This window comes from Oncorhynchus clarkii, chromosome 26 (genome assembly GCF_045791955.1).
Source record: "Oncorhynchus clarkii lewisi isolate Uvic-CL-2024 chromosome 26, UVic_Ocla_1.0, whole genome shotgun sequence".
Lineage (NCBI taxonomy): Eukaryota > Metazoa > Chordata > Actinopteri > Salmoniformes > Salmonidae > Oncorhynchus > Oncorhynchus clarkii.
Window position 1 is genome coordinate 13369997 of NC_092172.1, and position 20796 is coordinate 13390792.

The following is a 20796-nucleotide window of genomic DNA, read 5'->3' on the forward strand; positions in this document are numbered from 1 at the left end:
AAAAACAGCGAGTCAGCAGGCGTTTTAAATGCTCTAGTGGTTAGTGAGTGATGATGGCAGCCACCATTATGCCCTGCTAGGAAGATTAGGTAATTAGCAGGGCCACCCGACCTACCTGCTGTGGAGGGATGGGAGGGACGCCGGTTCCGTATTTTTAGACACCGCATTTAGCCTTCCTTACCCACCAGGTGTTCAGTTAGCACGGTCTAGTCTAATGAATGATGGGGCTCTTCAAGGGGTCCACATAGAGGTTTGATTGTTCAATCAAAGTCATAGCAGGAAGGATGACTTAGTACCAAGTCGTGATACCTGAGACTAGAGGTCTCCCCCAGATCTTTTACTTTGTGTTGAGGACAGAGAGGGCCCAAGACAGTCAAGGCTGGTTTGGTTAGTGGCATATTGATTCAACACCCATCTCGTTGATCATTTGTAACCATCATCCTTCAAAATCCAATGCCTTCTTTAAAGTGTGCTGTTTATCTGCAGGGATGAGAAATGAGGAGCACTCTGATATTCAGCCTTTTGAGGGTTTCATAGCTAGGGTGTAAAGCCTTTTGATGTGAGCTGAGCAGTTTCCTGGCGTAGGGAAAACACAGAGAGCCAGCCCCCTGCCTGTGAATAACTCCCACAGTGTGTGTGACTCATATCTGTTTCTAGTAGAGAGCATGTTCCTCCTCATGCTCCTCTGTCAATAACTGCTTTACACTGCTTGCCTGCCACAGTTATTCCCCTCCGTCTGTTGTTGGCGTCACACTGAACGTAATCACACCCACCTACTCTCCTCAACTCCCGGCCGAGTGTGAAGTATGAACCGAGTGTGCTGCTGGAGGAGAATGGTCTGTCTCGTCAGTGACCTCTAGCCCTGGTGGATGACCCAGATGAAATGGTTTTCAGCTACGAGAGATGCTTACCCCAGCCGCAATGGACTTCCTCATTGCTCATTGTGCAGTGTGGGGGCGTGGAACAAACAGAAAAAAATGAACAAAAGCTTCAAAAACACCCAAGTACTGTTCGAAACGGACACACTGTCAGTATATCGATGTAGGTCTTTAGATGTTGTACACATGACATTGTTTCCTTCTGAACCTTATCCTCGAGGCTATATTCCATTTTGTGTGACTTGAACTGTTTCCCCTACCCAGCTGGGCCATTCTCCGTGTAGCCTGCTGCTAGAGTGGACGGGAGAGTTATTGCTTGAGTTGCGACAAAATTTCAAAAATACAACATGCAGATAAAGTTCAGAATGACACCATTTCATGTGTACAACGTCTAAAGACCTGCATCACTATAAAGTGTCTGTTTCTAAAAGAACGTATTTGGGTGTTTTTTCTTGTTTTTCAACACCCCCACAATGCACAACGAGCAACAAGGAAGTATATTGGGGGTAAGCTGGGCTAGGTTTCTCAAAAAAAAGTGTTTGTACCCTTCTATAACATGCCATTTAGTGAACCACTCATTTAACTCCATTTTACATGTTGTTAACTACTGTACATTTATAGGGCTGGCACAATTACCGCATAACCGACAGTTATGGATGAAGACCGTCATGATTTTTGACCGCGTCACAACACTAGTACATTATATGCTTGCCGATAAAACCAGCAAATAATATCTGTGTAATGTAGGCGGAACAAATGCTTCTGTTGAATCATCTGAGCTTTAAGGAACCCTGATTCAAATCTCTAGACATTATGTTAATGGAGAGCTGGTGTCTCTCAGAATCAATGAGGTGATATCTGCATGTCATTTCCATATACATTAGCATTTAAATGAACTAAACCCAATTACACAGACTTTCAGAGGCTGAATGGAGCCACCTTTTGGAAAAATAAAAATTGGCAACAAAAATAAACCTTGAAACCCCTAGAGAATGGCCCATTCACGTCTGTATAAATCATGGGTGGCACTAAAGGAAAGCTTATTAACACCCCAAGAGGGAGGCAAGGAGAATTCTCCTGTGCCTTCAAAACACCTTCAATTGAGCAAAGCGTGGAACGAAAAGCATGCAGACCGACAATCCATATTACTCTGTCATCTCGGTTCGATTCTTTCTTTTGTAAAGTAACGGGGGGGCTGTAGCCTAGAGAGGCATCATTTATCATTAGTAGTGACGGCAGCTTTGTGACAAGTCTGAGAGAAACTTTAGCTCCTGCCTACATTTTGTCTGAAAGTCCCTGTTATCTACACTCTTGTTTCTCATAGTAGTTAGTATGTCTGTCTGCTTCTATTTGTCCTTGTGAATATGTAGGCCTACATTTTGTAGTAGGCTTAAGCTTAGGCTACTACATTGTGTGTAGGTGGGTAGTGAGGTTGCAGGCATGTGTGTGTGTGACCTTGCTATGCCTATTACCAGTCGTCCTGTACATTGCTGCAGTGTTGTGGGTAGTGATGGAAAAAGTACCCAATTGTCCTACTTGAGTAAAAGTAAAGATACCTTAATATAAAATGACTCAAATAAAAGTGAATGTCACGCAGTAAAATACTACTTGAGTAAAAGTTTGAAAGTATTTGGTTTTAAATATACTTAAGTATCAAAAGTAAATGTCACTTCTAAAATATACTTAAGTATCAAAAGGAAAAGTATGAATAATTTCAAATTCCTTAAATAAAGCAAACCTGACTGCATCATTTATAGACAGGGGCAAACTCCAACACTCAGATATAATTTACAAATGAAGAATCTGAGTTTAGTGAGTCCGCCAGATGACCAGGGATGTTATCTTGATAAGTGCGTGAATTGGACCATTTTCCTGTCCTGCTAACCATTCAAAATGTATGGAAGCATTTTTGGGTGTCAGGGAAAATGTATGGAATAAAAAGTACATACTTTTCTTTAGGAATGTAGTCAAGTAAAAGTTGGTACAAATATAAATAGTAGAGTAAAGTACACATACTCCAAAAAACAACTTAAGTAGTACTTTCAAGTATTTTTTACTTTAGTTCTTTACACCACTGGTTGTGGGTCAACAAAGCCCACCTTCATCTTTGTGTGCTTCCTACGTTATGTCATTATTCCTACTTCGACTTGACTGTATTCAGTGGGCCTGCTCATTAGCCACTGAGTTTCTGGGAGGATTGCATGACATTAGCATTTAGATGTAGAGAGGAGAGAGGGCTCCGGCTATCTGCTACAATACAATGCTTACTGGCCACACAGCTGGATTGTTTTCTCTATCTCTGCAAGAGATGGATATTATAAAGGAAAACTACCATTTCTACAGCAGCCATGAAAACATTTACTTATTTTAAGTTGTGATTTAACATGATACATTACACTGCAAAGGGCTAGCCTGCAATTGAATTTTATGTGTATCAAAAAAAAAACATTTTTTTATTCTGGTTGACATGTTGCAGTAGCTCTTGTGTCTTTGGCAGATTGAGACATTTCAGATGATGGTTAATCAATGCCATGATGGAATTAATTTAGAAACACTAGCTGAGGGAGTATGATCTATGGCATACACTGAAAAAGCTCCAACAGCTTCTGCATGACGGACAGAGAGAGAAAGAGATGTCAAGCAAGTCATCACTTCCACTGTTACAAGCAGGCAACCTCCTCTTAAAATACAATATACAGTGGGGCAAAAAAGTATTTAGTCAGCCACCAATTGTGCAAGTTCTCCCACTTAAAAAGATGAGAGTTCTGTAATTTTCATCATAGGTACACTTCAACTATGACAGACAAAATGAGAAGAAAAATCCAGAAAATCACATTGTAGGATTTTAAATGAATTTATTTGCCAATTATGGTGGAAAATAAGTATTTGGTCACCTACAAACAAACAAGATTTCTGGCTCTCACAGACCTGTAACTTCTTCTTTAATAAGAGGCTCCTCTGTCCTCCCCTCGTTACCTGTATTAATGGCACCTGTTTGAACTTGTTATCAGTATAAAAGACACTTGTCCACAACCTCAAACAGTCACACTCCAAACTCCACTATGGCCAAGACCAAAGAGCTGTCAAATGACACCAGAAACAATATTGTAGACCTGCACCAGGCTGGGAAGACTGAATCTGCAATAGGTAAGCAGCTTGGTTTGAAGAAATCAACGGTGGGAGCAATTATTAGGAAATGGAAGACATACAAGACCACTGATAATCTCCCTCGATCTGGGGCTCCACGCAAGATCTCACCCCGTGAAGTCAAAATGATCACAAGAACGGTGAGCAAAAATCCCAGAACCACACGGGGGGACCTAGTGAATGACCTGCAGAGAGCTGGGACCAAAGTAACAAAGCCTACCAACAAAGCCTACCATCACTGAGGTTGATGTCCGCGCAAAAATCGAATTAGCATAATAAAAAATCCCCATTAAAATTCTGTCAGTTAGAGTTTTTTTTGCATTGGATGCGTCTCAATCCACCGCATACACCCATGTAACATATCCTGCCTGTGAAAGGTGACGGAGCTAGAGCGTTGTTTTTCAGACCATGAGACGTCCTGAAAATCGGGTTTCTCACAAAATTGTCTGTAGCATCCTAACGGTTTAGCCTACAAAACTAGAGGTCGACCGAGGACAAAAAAAGCCGATACCGATTTAATCGGACGATTTTAAAAATGTGTGCGTGTGTGTGTGTGTGTGTGTGTGTGTGTGTGTGTATATTAAAAAAAATAAAGGGAACACTAAAATAACACATCCTAGATCTGAATGAATGAAATATTCTTATTAAATACTTTTTTCTTTACATAGTTGAATGTGCTGACAACAAAATTATCAATGAAAATCAAATTTATCAACTCATGGAGGTCTGGATTTGGAGTCACACTCAAAATTTAAAGTGGAAAACCACACTACAGGCTGATCCAACTTTGATGTAATGTCCTTAAAACAAGTCAAAATGAGCCTCAGTAGTGTATGTGGCCACCACGTGCCTGTATGACCTCCCTACAATGCCTGGGCATGCTCCTGATGAGGTGGCGGATGGTCTCCTGAGGGATCTCCTCCCAGACCTGGACTAAAGCATCCGCCAACTCCTGGACAGTCTGTGGTGCAACGTGGCGTTGGTGGATGGAGCGAGACATGATGTCCTAGATGTGCTCAATTGGATTCAGGTCTGGGGAACGGGCGGGCCAGTCCATAGCATCAATGCCTTCCTCTTGCAGGAACTGCTGACACACTCCAGCCACATGAGGTCTAGCATTGTCTTGCATTAGGAGGAACCCAGGGCCAACCGCACCAGCATATGGTCTCACAAGGGGTCTGAGGATCTCATCTCGGTACCTAATGGCAGTCAGGCTACCTCTGGCGAGCACATGGAGGGCTGTGCGGCCCCCCAAAGAAATGCCACCCCACACCATGACTGACCCACCGCCAAACCGGTCATGCTGGAGGATGTTGCAGGCAGCAGAACGTTCTCCACGGCGTCTCCAGACTCTGTCACGTCTGTCACATGTGCTCAGTGTGAACCTGCTTTCATCTGTGAAGAGCACAGGGCGCCAGTGGTGAATTTCCCAATCTTGATGTTCTCTGGCAAATGCCAAACGTCCTGCACGGTGTTGGGCTGTAAGCACAACCCCCACCCTCATGGAGTCTGTTTCTGACCGTTTGAGCAGACACATGCACATTTGAGGCCTGCTGGAGGTCATTTTGCAGGGCTCTGACAGTGCACCTCTTGCTCCTCCTTGCACAAAGGCGGAGGTAGCGGTCCTGCTACTGGGTTGTTGCCCTCCTACGGCCTCCTCCACGTCTCCTGATATACTGGCCTGTCTCCTGGTAGCGCCTCCATGCTCTGGACACTACGCTGACAGACACAGCAAACCTTCTTGGCACAGCTCGCATTGATGTTCCATCCTGGATGAGCTGCACTACCCGAGCCACTTGTGTGGGTTGTAGACTCCGTCTCATGCTACCACTAGAGTGAAAGCACCGCCAGCATTCAAAAGTGACCAAAACATCAGCCAGGAAGCATAGGAACTGAGAAGTGGTCTGTGGTCACCACCTGCAGAACCACTCCTTTATTGGGGGTGTCTTGCTAATTGCCTATAATTTCCACCTGTTGTCTATTCCATTTGCACAACAGCATGTGAAATTTATTGTCAATCAGTGTTGCTTCCTAAGTGGACAGTTTGATTTCACAGAAGTGTGATTGACTTGGAGTTACATTGTGTTGTTTAAGTGTTCCCTTTATTTTTTTGAGCAGTGTGTGTGTGTGTGTGTGTGTGTGTGTGTGTGTGTATGTATATATATATATATATATATATCTCTATATACACACACATACACACACACTTTTTTGCAATAATGACAACTGCAACAATACTGAATGAACAATGAACACTTTTATTTTAACTTAATATAATACATATGGGCTTTTGGATGGGTGTTCTTAAGGTGATTTCACAGGTTGGTGTTTTTTTTTATTCAGCCGTTGCTAACCCCATGCATCTTTATCACAAATAAGACAATTCCATGTATTAGTCCCACACTGGTGCTCTGCTTTTCTCTGCCATCTGTAAAACACACACACAACTCTGAAGTGACAATGATACTGAAGAGTCTTCTTAGGAGACAAATACTCTCAACTGTTTGAATAAAAATAGAGTTTAAGTTATCTGTGATGAATGTTGAAAACAAAAACTGTAATTTCTATATGCAGGAAATCCTATTTTAATAATGGACATGGTAAGAAATGACTACCAAAGTGCGAGTCATAATTCCCATGACACCTAGCAAAATCTGAAAAGCGGTTCCTTCATTAATTTATTCCATAGGATATTTTTTAGATTCACTTAAAATGTCTGAGTTTCTCCCATTCTTCTCTGCAGATCCTCTCAAGCTCTGTCAGGTTGGATGGGGAGCGTCACTGCACAGCTATTTTCACCCCCCCCCCCCCCCCACCCCACCCCGGCTTAGGCAGGGCTTAGTCTTTTAATGGAGAAAGGATATAGATTTATATTTCATGTGAGGACTGCTGGGTGATGTAAAAAGGCTGCAGAACACTGTGCTGGTTGCCTTCAAATGGAATGCAATTTAGTTTGATATCTTTAAAAACCATCAGAGAGAAACGAGGGTGGGAGAGAAAAAGAGAGGGATGAAGAAAGTGAGTGAGAGAGAGAAAGCCTTCATGAGACAGACTGCCAGTACAGCCTAAGCTCCTCAGACATCTAGCCCTTACATCCATCTGAATGTGATCTGTTCTATCTGGGCAGTGATGACATAGCTAGAAATATGTAGACATTTTGTTTGACCAAATATTTCAGAGAGATTTCATTTGAGCTAGGCATCGTAGGCATCATAGCACAAAACGGGATGAAACCTGAATGTACAATTTTACTTTGTCAAAAGTCCTACTTATGAAGTGCACCATGTTATCCTTATGCTGTTCAGCACCTTGGACAGTTCCTTTCTGGAGTCCGTTGTAAACACATTGCGTTGTATCTGATATCCTGGTGGAACAGCTGCTTTGAACTACTGTCTTGTGAAATATCATTAGGTTCCTCACTGGGACGATGGGCAGACAGATACCCCCTGAATTGTCACACAGATGGAGTGTCACATGTTGAAGGATGACAAACCGCAGACACATCAAAACCCCAGATGCATCAGGGGTCCTGATATGGGAAAGGGAAATACCTAATCAGTTGTACAACTGAATGTATTCCACTGAAATGTGTCTTCCGCATTGAACCCAACCCCTCTGAATCAGAGAGGGGCGGAGGGCTGCCTTAATCGATATCCACGTCTTCAGATGAATTTGTTGTAATGACTGGGGTTAAAACACTCATATCAGGGTATGTAATGATAAAGGGGATGTAATGGTAGAGTAGAAAAAAAGATGGATATTACAAATAAGCACAAACATTTTTTATGTCAACTCTGCATCACATCAAATTGATGTATTCCATCTTGGCGTTAAGGTTTGACTGAACAAATGTTATGCATCATTATTTTTCTACTGAATGTATCTGACAACTGTGGTTGGGAATAAATGCATATCAATTAAAGTCTGACATGCCTCTGTCTTTCTCGCAGAAGTACTTCTTTTTAACAACGTTTAAAAAATGTGGATTGTACTTTAGAAGACAGTGGGGCTTAGTGCTTCAGCCCATGTTATTCTCTCTCTTGCTCTGAAGTCTGACACTGAGAGGCACCACACAATGAAGGGGCGACGACTAAGGCATAGAACCCTGAAGTCTGACACTGAGAGGCAACACACAATGAAGGGGCGACGACTAAGGCATAGAACCCTGAAGTCTCAGCTTCACTTGCAGTGCTGTAATTTATATACCCTTCTACTGACTCGTCATGTATATCAGTTGTCAAACTCTGCTGAATAATATAGGGGGAGACAGGAGGGTAGAGCTGACATAGAACTGTCTGGGCGCCGAAGTAAGATAGTCAATATGAGGATGACACAGGATGAGTGTTGAACAAGAAGAGTGGCACTTCTTGACAGGGCATTCTTCTTAGTGCTTCTTAGTTTCAGAATCCGAACATCAGAATAACCTTGCTTTGTTTTTGCCATGGTGAAGATTCCACCTCATGCATTCTAATGAGGGAATTAAGTGAAGGCGTTTGAAGGGAAGAGATAGTGACTGAAATAATATTACAAGCTCTAGTGTCAGCACTTACAACGTTGAACGTACCCAACCTGCATGTCACCCCTGGTTTAATTCTAATCACATTCACGGGAGCAAGATGTTAATAGTCAGCCTCTAACCTCTATAATGTATTACCTGGTGTCGCAGTCATGCTGCCTGGCCATGTACAGTTGAAGTCGGAAGTTTACATACACTTAGGTTGTAGTCATTAAAACTCGTTTTTCAACCACTCCACAAATTTCTTGTTAACAAACTATAGTTTTGGCAAGTCGGTTAAGACATCTACTTTGTGCATGACACAAGTCATTTTCTAACAATTGTTTATAGATAGATTATTTGACTTATAATTCACTGTATCAAAATTCCAGTGGGTCAGAAGTTTACATACACTAAGGTGACTGTGCCTTTAAACAGCTTGGAAAATTCCAGAAAATGACATGGCTTTAGAAGCTTCTGATTGGTTAATTGACATAATTTGAGTAAATTGGAGGCGTACCTGTGGATGTATTTCAAGGCATACCTTCAAACTCAGTGCCTCTTTGCTTGACATGGGAAAATCAAAAGAAATCAGCCAAGACCTCAGAAAAAAATTGTAGACCTCCACAAGTCTGGTTCATCCTTGGGAGCAATTTCCAAATGCCTGAAGGTACCACGTTCATCTGTACAAACAATAGTACGCAAGTATAAACACCATGGGACCACGCAGTCGTCATACCGCTCAGGAAAGAGACGCGTTCTGTCTCCTAGAGATGAACGTACTTTGGTGCGAAAAGTGCAAATCAGCAAAGGACCTTGTGAAGATGCTGGAGGAAACATCTACGACGGTATCTATATCCACAGTAAAACGAGTCCTATATTAACATAACCTGAAAGGCCGCACAGCAAGGAAGAAGCCACTATGGTTTGCAACTGAACATGGGGACAAAGATCATACTTTTTGGAGAAATGTCCTCTGGTCTGATGAAACAAAAATAGAACTGTTTGGCCATAATGACCATCATTATGTTTGGAGGAAAAAGGGGGAGGCTTGCAGGCCGAAGACCACTGTCACGAATCCCGCCGAAGATGGTGCCTCTTCCTGTTCGGGCGGCGCTCGGTGGTCGTTGTCGCCGGCCTACTAGCTGCCACCGATCCCCTTTTCTGTTTCATTTAGTTTTGTATGATTAGTTTCACCTGTTTCTTGTTTGGGTTTTGTTTTGGGCTATTTAAACCCGGTAGGCCCGCCGGCTTTCGTGCGGGCTTGTTTTTCTGTTCATGGTGTGTGGATTATTTGTGGATTCCGTTTCTCCGAACAGTTTCGTCCTGTTTGTTGGACTGGGTCTTTATGCGCCCTTGTGTGTGGCGTGACCGTCACTCTGTTCTTGGAAATAAAGATCTACGTTTCGAACTACCCTGCTCTCTGCGCCTGACTCCTCCACCCACTACTCCTAGAAGCCGTTACAAACACCATCCCAACCGTGAAGCACGGGGGTGGCAGCATCGTGTTGTGGGTGTGCTTTGCTGCAGGAGGGACTGGTCCACTTCATAAAATAGATGGCATCATGAGGTAGGGAAATTATGTGGATATATTGAAGCAACATCACAAGACATCAGTCAGGAAGTTAAAGCTTGGTTGCAAATGGGTCTTCCAAATGGACAATGACCCCAAGCATACTTCCAAAGTTCTGGTATCGGAGTGGCCATCACAAATCCCTGACCTCATTCCTATAGAAAATGTGTGGGCAGAACTGAAAAAGTGTGTGCGAGTATGGAGGTCTACAAACCTGACTCAGAAACACCAGCTCTGTCAGGAGGAATGGGCCAAAATTCACCCAACTTATTGTGGGAAGCTTGATGAAGGCTACTCGAAACATTGGACCCAAGTTAAATCATTTAAAGGCAATGCTACCAAATACTAATTGAGTGTATATAAACTTCTGACCCACTGGGAATGTGATGAAATAAATAAAAGCTGAAATAAATCATTGTCTCTACTATTATTCTGACATTTCACATTGTTAAATTAAAGTGGTGATCCTAACTGACCTAATATTTAATAGGATTAAATGTCAGGAATTGTGAAACTGAGTTTAAATGTATTTGGCTAAAGTGTATGTAAACTTCCAACTTCAACTGTATATACCGTAGACTCCAGGCTAAGGCAAATACCTCTGGAGGTCAATGCATACTATTTTATATTTTAATAACCATGTGTTTATCACAGTTCTTGCCTCAAAGCCCTTTAATTTCCTTTCCCGCTGATTGCTGCCGATATGTGTCTGCAATATAGAGGAGAGTCCAATGATTGCTTTGGGATGCAAGGGCATGGCATCACAGAGGTTGGAAACCTTGTAAAAGGTTGATGGGGCAAGCCTTTAAAATGAAATGTCTGCTGAAAAGGAGAGGGTAGAGGAGATCGATGGGAATAGATTTCCTTCTGGACTTCACCTGTTGGGGTGTGTGTGTGTGTGTGTGTGCGCGCGCGCGCATGTGTTCCTCAGGACTGCAGAGATGTCCATGTCCTGAGTCAGGCCTTATGTAGAGGATAGTTGACTTTCACTTATTCACCCATTTAGAATGGAGAATATTTCTGTGCATGCAGAGCAATTGAAGCCCTGCGTGTGTAATTAATGATGGCTGATTGCATATATTCTTGTGATTTGTCTGAGGAATCTAAGGGAGTGGACCAAGTGTTACGGCAGAGATCAACGAGCATGGAGGATGTTATGTAACTGAATGGACGTCAGCTCCTGGCATATGATGCAGCTAAGAGGAGTTATTGACAGACAGTAGTGTGCTCCTCAATGTTTGATCTCCTAGAGGTGTCACCCACACCGCAGCCTATTCTAGGGTCTTAACATTGTCTGCAGAACACTGGGAGAAGCTCAACACACAACCTGTCTGTCACCTTTCTCAAAACGGATAAGAAGGGCAAATACTCTACACTGTTAGCAGACACTGAGAAGCTACTACACTGACTCATACATACTACAGTCATCACTTCCTAAGGACAGAATATGATATGTTCAACCATGTACAGATAGATGTATGATTTTAATTTGAGCCAGTTTGCTACAGCAGGAAAATAGTCTGGCAGCAACAGGAAATGTTTAAACAGGTTAAACATAAGGCTGGGCAATATAGTCTAAAAATCTTATCGATTTTTTTTTTTTCTTTTCTCAAAATTATGGGCGACTAATGATATAAAAAATAATATATATACAGTGCCTTGCGAAAGTATTCGGCCCCCTTGAACTTTGCGACCTTTTGCCACATTTCAGATAAGATATAAAACTGTATTTTTTTGTGAAGAATCAACAACAAGTGGGACACAATCATGAAGTGGAACGACATTTATTGGATATTTCAAACTTTTTTAACAAATCAAAAACTGAAAAATTGGGCGTGCAAAATTATTCAGCCCCTTTACTTTCAGTGCAGCAAACTCTCTCCAGAAGTTCAGTGAGGATCTCTGAATGATCCAATGTTGACCTAAATTACTAATGATGATAAATACAATCCACCTGTGTGTAATCAAGTCTCCGTATAAATGCACCTGCACTGTGATAGTCTCAGAGGTCCGTTAAAAGCGCAGAGAGCATCATGAAGAACAAGGAACACACCAGGCAGGTCCGAGATACTGTTGTGAAGAAGTTTAAAGCCGGATTTGGATACAAAAAGATTTCCCAAGCTTTAAACATCCCAAGGAGCACTGTGCAAGCGATAATATTGAAATGGAAGGAGTATCAGACCACTGCAAATCTACCAAGACCTGGCCGTCCCTCTAAACTTTCAGCTCATACAAGGAGAAGACTGATCAGAGATGCAGCCAAGAGGCCCATGATCACTCTGGATGAACTGCAGAGATCTACAGCTGAGGTGGGAGACTCTGTCCATAGGACAACAATCAGTCGTATATTGCACAAATCTGGCCTTTATGGAAGAGTGGCAAGAAGAAAGCCATTTCTTAAAGATATCCATAAAAAGTGTTGTTTAAAGTTTGCCACAAGCCACCTGGGAGACACACCCAACATGTGGAAGAAGGTGCTCTGGTCAGATGAAACCAAAATTGAACTTTTTGGCAACAATGCAAAATGTTATGTTTGGCGTAAAAGCAACACAGCTGAACACACCATCCCCACTGTCAAACATGGTGGTGGCAGCATCATGGTTTGGGCCTGCTTTTCTTCAGCAGGGACAGGGAAGATGGTTAAAATTGATGGGAAGATGGATGGAGCCAAATACAGTACCATTCTGGAAGAAAACCTGATGGAGTCTGCAAAAGACCTGAGACTGGGACGGAGATTTGTCTTCCAACAAGACAATGATCCAAAATATAAAGCAAAATCTACAATGGAATGGTTCAAAAATAAACATATCCAGGTGTTAGAATGGCCAAGTCAAAGTCCAGACCTGAATCCAATCGAGAATCTGTGGAAAGAACTAAAAACTGCTGTTCACAAATGCTCTCCATCCAACCTCACTGAGCTCGAGCTGTTTTGCAAGGAGGAATGGGAAAAAAATTCAGTCTCTCGATGTGCAAAACTGATAGAGACATACCCCAAGCGACTTACAGCTGTAATCGCAGCAAAAGGTGGCGCTACAAAGTATTAACTTAAGGGGGCTGAATAATTTTGCACGCCCAATTTTTCAGTTTTTGATTTGTTAAAAAAGTTTGAAATATCCAATAAATGTCGTTCCACTTCATGATTGTGTCCCACTTGTTGTTGATTCTTCACAAAAAAATACAGTTTTATATCTTTATGTTTGAAGCCTGAAATGTGGCAAAAGGTCGCAAAGTTCAAGGGGGCCGAATACTTTCGCAAGGCACTGTATGTATATATATATATATATATATATATATATATATATATATATATAATCTCTAGAAGCGTTGTTGTACAATTTAGAGTTAATATTCACTGCATTTCGGCCTCCCGGGTGGTGCAGTGGTTAAGGGCGCTGTACTGCTGCGCCACCAGAGATTCTGGGTTTGCGCCCAGGCTCTGTCATAACCGGCCGCGACCGGGAGGTCCGTGGGGCGACGCACAATTGGCCTAGCGTCGTCCGGGTTAGGGAGGGTTTGGCCGGTAGGGAAATCCTTGTCTCATCGCGCACCAGCGACTCCTGTGGCGGGCCGTGCGCAAATGCGCGCTAACCAAGGTTGCCAGATGCACGGCGTTTCCTCCGACACATTGGTGCAGCTGGCTTCCGGGTTGGAGGGCGCTGTGTTAAGAAGCAGTGCGGCTTGGTTGGGTTGTGTATCTGAGGACGCAGGACTTTCAACCTTCGTCTCTCCCGAGCCCGTACGTGAGTTGTAGCGATAAGACAAGATAGTAGCTACTAAAACAATTGGATACCACAAAATTGGGGAGAAAAAGGGGTTATAAAAAATATATTCACTGCATTTCAAAAAGTCAGCAATAGTCTAATGAATTCAGGGTTTGTGAAGTTATATCTATTTATAAGCCTTCCACAACCATATGGAAATAATTGCATTATTTGATCAAAATAGTTTAACCTGCTTTTTTTTTTGCAATAATCAATGATCAGGCTTTCAAGTCTGTCTATGAACATTCCCTTTTTGGTTACAAATGTAACTAGAACCATGCATAATGCACATTAACTAATCATGACTAACTTCTTGTAGCAGGCACTAGGCTATAGAGAATTAACACAGGTCTCATCAACAATCTCTCGTTAGTGATTAGCCAGCTAATATTTGTTTCAACATCAACTTTAGCCAACTTCGATCTATTTGCTAGCTAACAAGTTTAAACAGTTGAATTGTTATGAACTTTTGTTCTGTCTGTCTCCAATTGTTTGAAAAGCATGAGAGCATGTCCACTTTGTTCAGATGTTGAAATCAAGTGGCCTACCTTATTTCTCAGAATGAGAATGAGTTGCCAATTCCTTTATATAATTGTGTTTTATGCTTATTGCAAATTTATAAAACAGCTAGTATAAGTCTTTGGCTAAAATGCTGCTAGTGGTACCCTAATGCCCCGCGCGACGAACTGATTCTGGAAAGGGTATGCTCAATGTTCATTGATACCCTTGATTTAGTAGTGTCTGATCTGCTTGCAATTTGGTAGTTGAGATGAAAAGGGTATCGTTCGAAAAGTTATCTTCTCCTCTAGTACAGTAAAATAATGTCTCAATGTGTTTTGGTGTCCACGTGACCGATTCTGCAAATGAAAGTAGCGAGTTAAAACCGCTTGTCAGAGAGGAAGACGAGATCTCTCAATTTTGTTGGTGTGAGAGGCAAGAGGAGGGGCTTGAAGTGTGTGTAAACGATAAAAGAAGAGGCGAAGTGAGAAGTTTCACTCCCGCTAAAATCTGTCCAAAAATAAAGCCAAATGCGTGTCTATGGGTTTATTTTTGACCGAGTCTTGTCGCCTGCCTTCCCGCCTTTGGGACAACAACTCCCATTGCTAGGGCGGAGAGGTGCAGCTCGTAATTATATACAGACATCTGGTGTAAATGGGGAGGCGCACACAGCACAGAAGGATCGAAAGAGACGAGACCAAAAATACAAGACGAGAACACGCGGACATAAACACTCATAAAAACGGAAAATAACAAAACCTAGATTCTTGCGATACAGGCATTTTGGAATATCACGCAAAAACATAATTTAGAATTAATCCAATTAATTTGATATATCGCCCAGCCCTAGTTAAACAGGTTAACATTCACAAGGCCGCAGGGCTTGGTGGATTACCAGGACACGTACCCAGAGCGTGCATTTACCAGCTGGCAAGTGTCTTAACTGACATTTTCAACATCTCCCTGACTCTGTCTGTAAAACGCTAAGGTAACCTGTCTAAATGACCATCGCCCTGTACTACTCACATCTGTAGCCATAAAATGCTGTGAAAGGCTGGTCATGGCTCACATCAACACCATCATCCCAGACACCCTGGACCCATTCCAATTGCATACCACCCCAACAGATCCACAAATGACGCAATCTCTATTGCACTCCACACGACCCTTTCCCACCTGGACGAAAGGAACACCTACGTGAGAATGCTGTTCATTGACCACAGCTCAGCGTTCAACACCATAATGCCCTCCAAGCTCCTCACTAAGCTAAGGACCCTGGGATTGAACACCTCCCTCTGCAACTGGATCCTGGACTTCCTGATGGTACGCCCACAGGTGGTGAGGGCAGGCAACAACACATCTGCCATGCTGACCCTCAACACGGGGGCCTCTCAGGGGTGCTTGCTAAAGGCCCTTCCTGTACTTCTTGTTCACCCATGACTGCTTGGCCGCGTATGACTCTAACACCATCATTAAGTTTGCCGATGATGGTGGTAGACCTGATTACCAACGACAATGAGACAGCCTATAAGGAGGAGGTAAGAGACACTGCCAGGACAACAACATCTCCCTCAACGTCAGTAAGACAAAGGAGCTCATCGTGGACTACAGGAAATGGAGGGCTGAGCACGCCCCAATTCTCATCGACGGGGCTGTAGTGGAGCAGGTTGAGAGCTTCAAGTTCCTTGGTGTCCACATCACCAACTAACTATCATGGTCCAAACACACCAAGACAGTTGTGAAGAGGGCACAACAATGCCTCTTCCTCCTCAGGAGGTTCAAAAGATGTCTCATGGGCTCTCAGATCCTCAAAGTTCTACAGCTGCACCATTGGGAACATCTTGACTGGCTGCATCACTGCATGGTGTGGCAACTGCTTGGCATCCGACCGCAAGGTGCTACAGAGGGTAGTGTGTACGACCCAGTACATCACTGGGGCCGAGCTCCCAGTGTGTCAGATGAAAGCTACAAAAAATTGTTAGACTCCAGCCACCCATGTCATAGACTGTTCTCTCTGCTACTGCACGGCAAGCGGTACCGATGCACAAAGTCTGGAACTAACAGGACCCTGAACAGCTTCTACCATAAGACTGCTAAATAGTTTGTCTGGGTAGCTATTTGGTTATCTATTTAACTATCTGCATTGACCCTTTTTGCACTAACTTGTTTTTGACTCATCACATACTCCAATATTTGGCTCCAATGCTTCCCAAAGTTGTGTCAAGTTGGCTGGATGTCCCAGCAGCATTGCAGTTCTTGACACAAACCGGTTCTTGACACTTCCATCTTTAGTCTTGCCCATTCACCCTCTGAATGGCACACATACACAACATGTCTCAATTGTCTTAAAGCTTAAAAATCCTTCTTTAACCTGTCTCCCTCCCCTTAATCTATACATTGATTGAAGTGGATTTAATAAGTGACATCAATAAGGGATCATAGCTTTCACCTGGATTCATCTGGTCAGCCTATGTCATGGAAAGAGACGTTTTTAATGTTTTGTATACAGCTAAGTTATTGTTACTCATTATTACTCATTGTGTGTCTATTATACTTTTATGTGTTTTACTTTTAAATTATGTCTCTATTTTCGTTCTCTCTGCATTGTTGGAAAGGGCCTGTAAGTAAGCATTTTACTGTTAGTCCACAACTGTTGTTTACGAAGCATGAGACAAATACAAATGTAGATATTTTTTGTAGGCGTATTTTACATAGGGCAAATCAAGTCTGACCTTTTTCAGTGGAAATTAGAAACTTTAGAAGCCTTTTAAAACCGTACACTGCAAGGTTGCATAATCCTGCTGTGCAGGAAATGTTCATCAACAGAAGAGTGATACAATGAATATCCTTCATATGTAGCTAGCTACTATATTAGGCTGTATTTTCTCACCACATGTCAGATGTAACCATTTGACAGGCCTACTGATACTGTATGTTTGGCATAGTACTTTGTTTTTTCATATTGCAGTAATGTACTGTAATTGGTTATTTCTAGATAATGCATGCAGATTGATTGTGAGTTGTTGCAGGTGTTGGTAACTTTCCTCCCATCAACAGAACAAGTGTCATTTGTTGGTGTCTCCTGTGACTGATCAAAATGGTCCTATGCAGAGAAGTAGCAGCTGCAGTGTACTGCAGTGTGATTGGGGCCTCAGGGACCAAACGGAGCCCAAGGGCATGAGATGATACTGCAGCCAGAGCACAATGTGACTGCGTAGCTGAGCGGGAGAGACAGTGGTGTTGCTGACACTTTATCTGTCGGAGAAAAGGAGAGTGTGTGTGTGTGTGTGTGTCTGCATGCTTGCGCGTGTTTGTGTTGTATGTGTGTGAGAGCGCAGGACACATTCCAGTCGCCAGAGAAAACGTGCTGATTGTTTTGTGCCTTGAGAAGTTGAGCAAACCAGAGGAAATGTCCCAGATAAACTTCAAATACCTGAAGAGGAGGTGATAATACATTCGGCTCTGCCTCATAACTGGCACTGTGTTCTCAGTAACAAACACAGTTGGTTGGTTTCTGTGTCTTCCCCTGGGAGGATGAGTCACACAGCGCTGCTTACTATTGGTTCAAACAGTTTAATCGTCAGATGGAACGTGGGCATTGTTTGGTAGATAGTTCAGCTGTGTGCTACTTGCTCATATATTTATCACCTGGCAATGCTTCTTCTGGCTCTATCAGTTATCCTAAGCATTTAGATATGCTGCGCTAATGTGTTAGATTTTTCTTGATTAGATTTTTCTGTGTGCCACACAACAATTATTTATTTATACCCCGTCTTAAACCAAATGATGGTTGATAATTAAAATGTCTGAAGAATGCCATTGGGCACAGCCATGGGGGCAGGGGGGCACAGAACAACACTTAGACTATTCCTATTCCTAACCAGCACACCTGTCAGACTGCACCAGGGGTTTTGACATAGGCTAATAGCAGGAGTGGGCCCACATGGCCCCTGAGGACCCGTGATGGCTGACAGTGAACATCAGCACTCTATAGTCATGGCATCTCCCACATGCTCGTTGAGTGACACTCAGGTCTCCATGCTGTCAGCAGGCTCTCCCCATCCCTTCTCTCCTCATCCTTTCTCTTCCCTCCTCTCCTCATCTCTCCTCTCCCCCTGACAGCTCCCCTGACAAACTAACTGTCCCTCTGAAGCTGGATGGATCCTCTCTCGGCTCTAATTGTGGAGTGGAATGTGGATGTGGAAGCTTTCCTTCACAGAGAGGATGTTGGGCTGAGGTTTACACTGGCTGGACTCTGCTGCAGTAGCCCATCGGGCACAGCTTGTGACTCCAGCCATTTGTCTAGATTTGTGGGAGAATCTGCCCTGTTTCCACCCAGACTGAGCTTAGCTGCCGATGGCAACCTCTCCTGGAAGGAAAAGTAGAATGCGACTTGTTAGAATGCAGTAAGCCTATGCCCTTATCCTTCTGTATCCGAGATGGAGGCAAACACCCCAGAAAACAATTCTGTCACTTCACACTGAGGGCCCAGGGGATCAGTCTTGTTTGCCCTGGTGTTGTTTTACTTTGAAGCACCTCTCCCCTTCAGTATCAGCTGATGTTGGTAAAGGGAGACAGGCTGTTTTTAGGACATCAAAGAAGCAGCCCAGCTTTAATCAGCACTCCAGCCTGAGCACGAACAGAAGCTATCTCTGGATAGGAAGATGTGGTAAGATAACATTACTGTCTCTGTGCTGTGGTGTTAGCCCTGATTAGTGTAAGGAATCTCTTCAGCGAGGTTGGCGTGTCCAAATGAGTCTTGGTAACAATACAATGTGCAAATCACTTCCAGTGCCACCTGAAGCCTTGAGGGGAGGAAGGATGTGTCGGCACAAGGCTTATCATGCAGAACACATCTGGCCAGAGGGAGGTGTGTTTCTAAAAGAGAGAGCATTATGTGTGTGTGAGAGAGAGAGAGAGTACAGTCAAGCAGCAGCATCCTCTTCCTGTGCTGCCTGTCTCAATTGGCAACCCCCCCTCTTTCCTTCTCTCCCTTCCTTTCTGCCTCTCTCCCTCCCTCCATCTCTGCTCCCTCTCCCCATTATGGCGCCAACAACATAGAGCTACTTAATGAATCAGAATCTTTGTGAGCCCGTACTCAGTAATCACATCACACTAAACTGAGTGACAACTTTTTTTTCTCCTCTCTTAAATGTGTTAGTGCTTGGGTTTGTTGCTAATCTAATGACATACCAGTTCCTTTCAGGATGCTCCCCTCCAAGCCAGAGATAAGCTCAAAGTGCTCTTTGTTGAGTGCATTGGCATGAGGATCTGATCAGCTGTGACAGGAAGTACCCCAAGAGCATGTGATGTCAACATGTGCTCACTGCTCTAACTCTCCTGTTTAAAGATTGGGCATTTTGAGCTTCTCATCTTTATTTGTGCGGTGTTGCTTAAAAACCAATTAGGAAATCTTGCTGTGAGTGGCACAGTAATGATGTTGTTTTGGCCCAAGAGCCAGACTACTTTATAACCAAGGGACTGAGGAAGGAGGGGGGTGATAGATCAAGGCTTTACTGTCTAAGCTGAACAAGTTGCCCCTTCACCATACTCAGCCTTGTACTCTTTTTGTTTCAGGAGTGCACCTGGGAAATAGACCACATCAGCCACCAACCTACAGCTATTGGTGAGTATTTATGCTTATTTTGGGGTTATGACTTTCCAGCATTAATGGGTTTCATTCTCATGGTTGTTATAGATGTGTTGCTGTTGTTTAAAGTAGGTGGCTTTATTAGATGGAAAGGTGGGATCAGGTGCACATTTCAATGACAATGTGCTTTTAAAAAGGCTGTTAGTCATGTCCTCTGTCATTGAATGTTCAGATTAAGCTAGTTAATTGGAGCTATGCACATCTCAACTCAAGGCTCCTCTGTGCTGTAGTCTTTTCTGTTTGAATGCTCATCGCTGTCCTATGATCCTGCTGTTTACCATGTGATGTGTTGCTGTTGTGAGAGAGATCTGTAGGGCACAGGGCATCCTCTGGGACCACCTGGGCTCTATGTACAGAAGTGTGAGATTGACACGGAAGCACTGTGTGAGGGAGGGGTAGATGAGGATGCACAATGATCAAGGAGGAGGAGGGAGGTATTGTGGGAGAAGTCTTTGAAGACGTTGCAGGGCCGAGGAGAAAGAAGAAAAATAATAGTTGAGCAACCCAAAACGCTGTGAACCTCTTTAAAGCAACCCTCTCCTCATCACCTATTCATCTTCAGCTGGAATATTTATACACAGCCATCCTTTGAGATAGACTGAGCAACAGCTCCATTTTTTTAGAGGAGAGGACCAAGCTGCCAGTCGGTAGCCTTGCAGGTCACTTCACAGTGGGAGTCGTGGGTGACTGTGGTATTACAGCTGCTAGACCTTTAGCTTGGCATTCAGACGCTCAAACATCCAATCATCATATTACTATCTCATGGTGTCAGTAGGACCATAGCAGCATAAGGC

The 20796-nt window shown here is 43.3% G+C and overlaps 1 protein-coding gene across 1 annotated transcript in view; it reads left to right on the top strand.

The window, feature by feature from the left end:
* Nucleotides 1-20796, top strand: part of LOC139384395 (amyloid-beta A4 precursor protein-binding family A member 2-like) — an 80488-nt gene that overhangs the window by 4391 nt on the left and 55301 nt on the right. The window contains exon 2 of the mRNA XM_071129146.1: nt 19930-19978. The gene's annotated coding sequence lies outside the window, so the exon portion shown is untranslated. The remainder of the gene's footprint in view (nt 1-19929; nt 19979-20796) is intronic.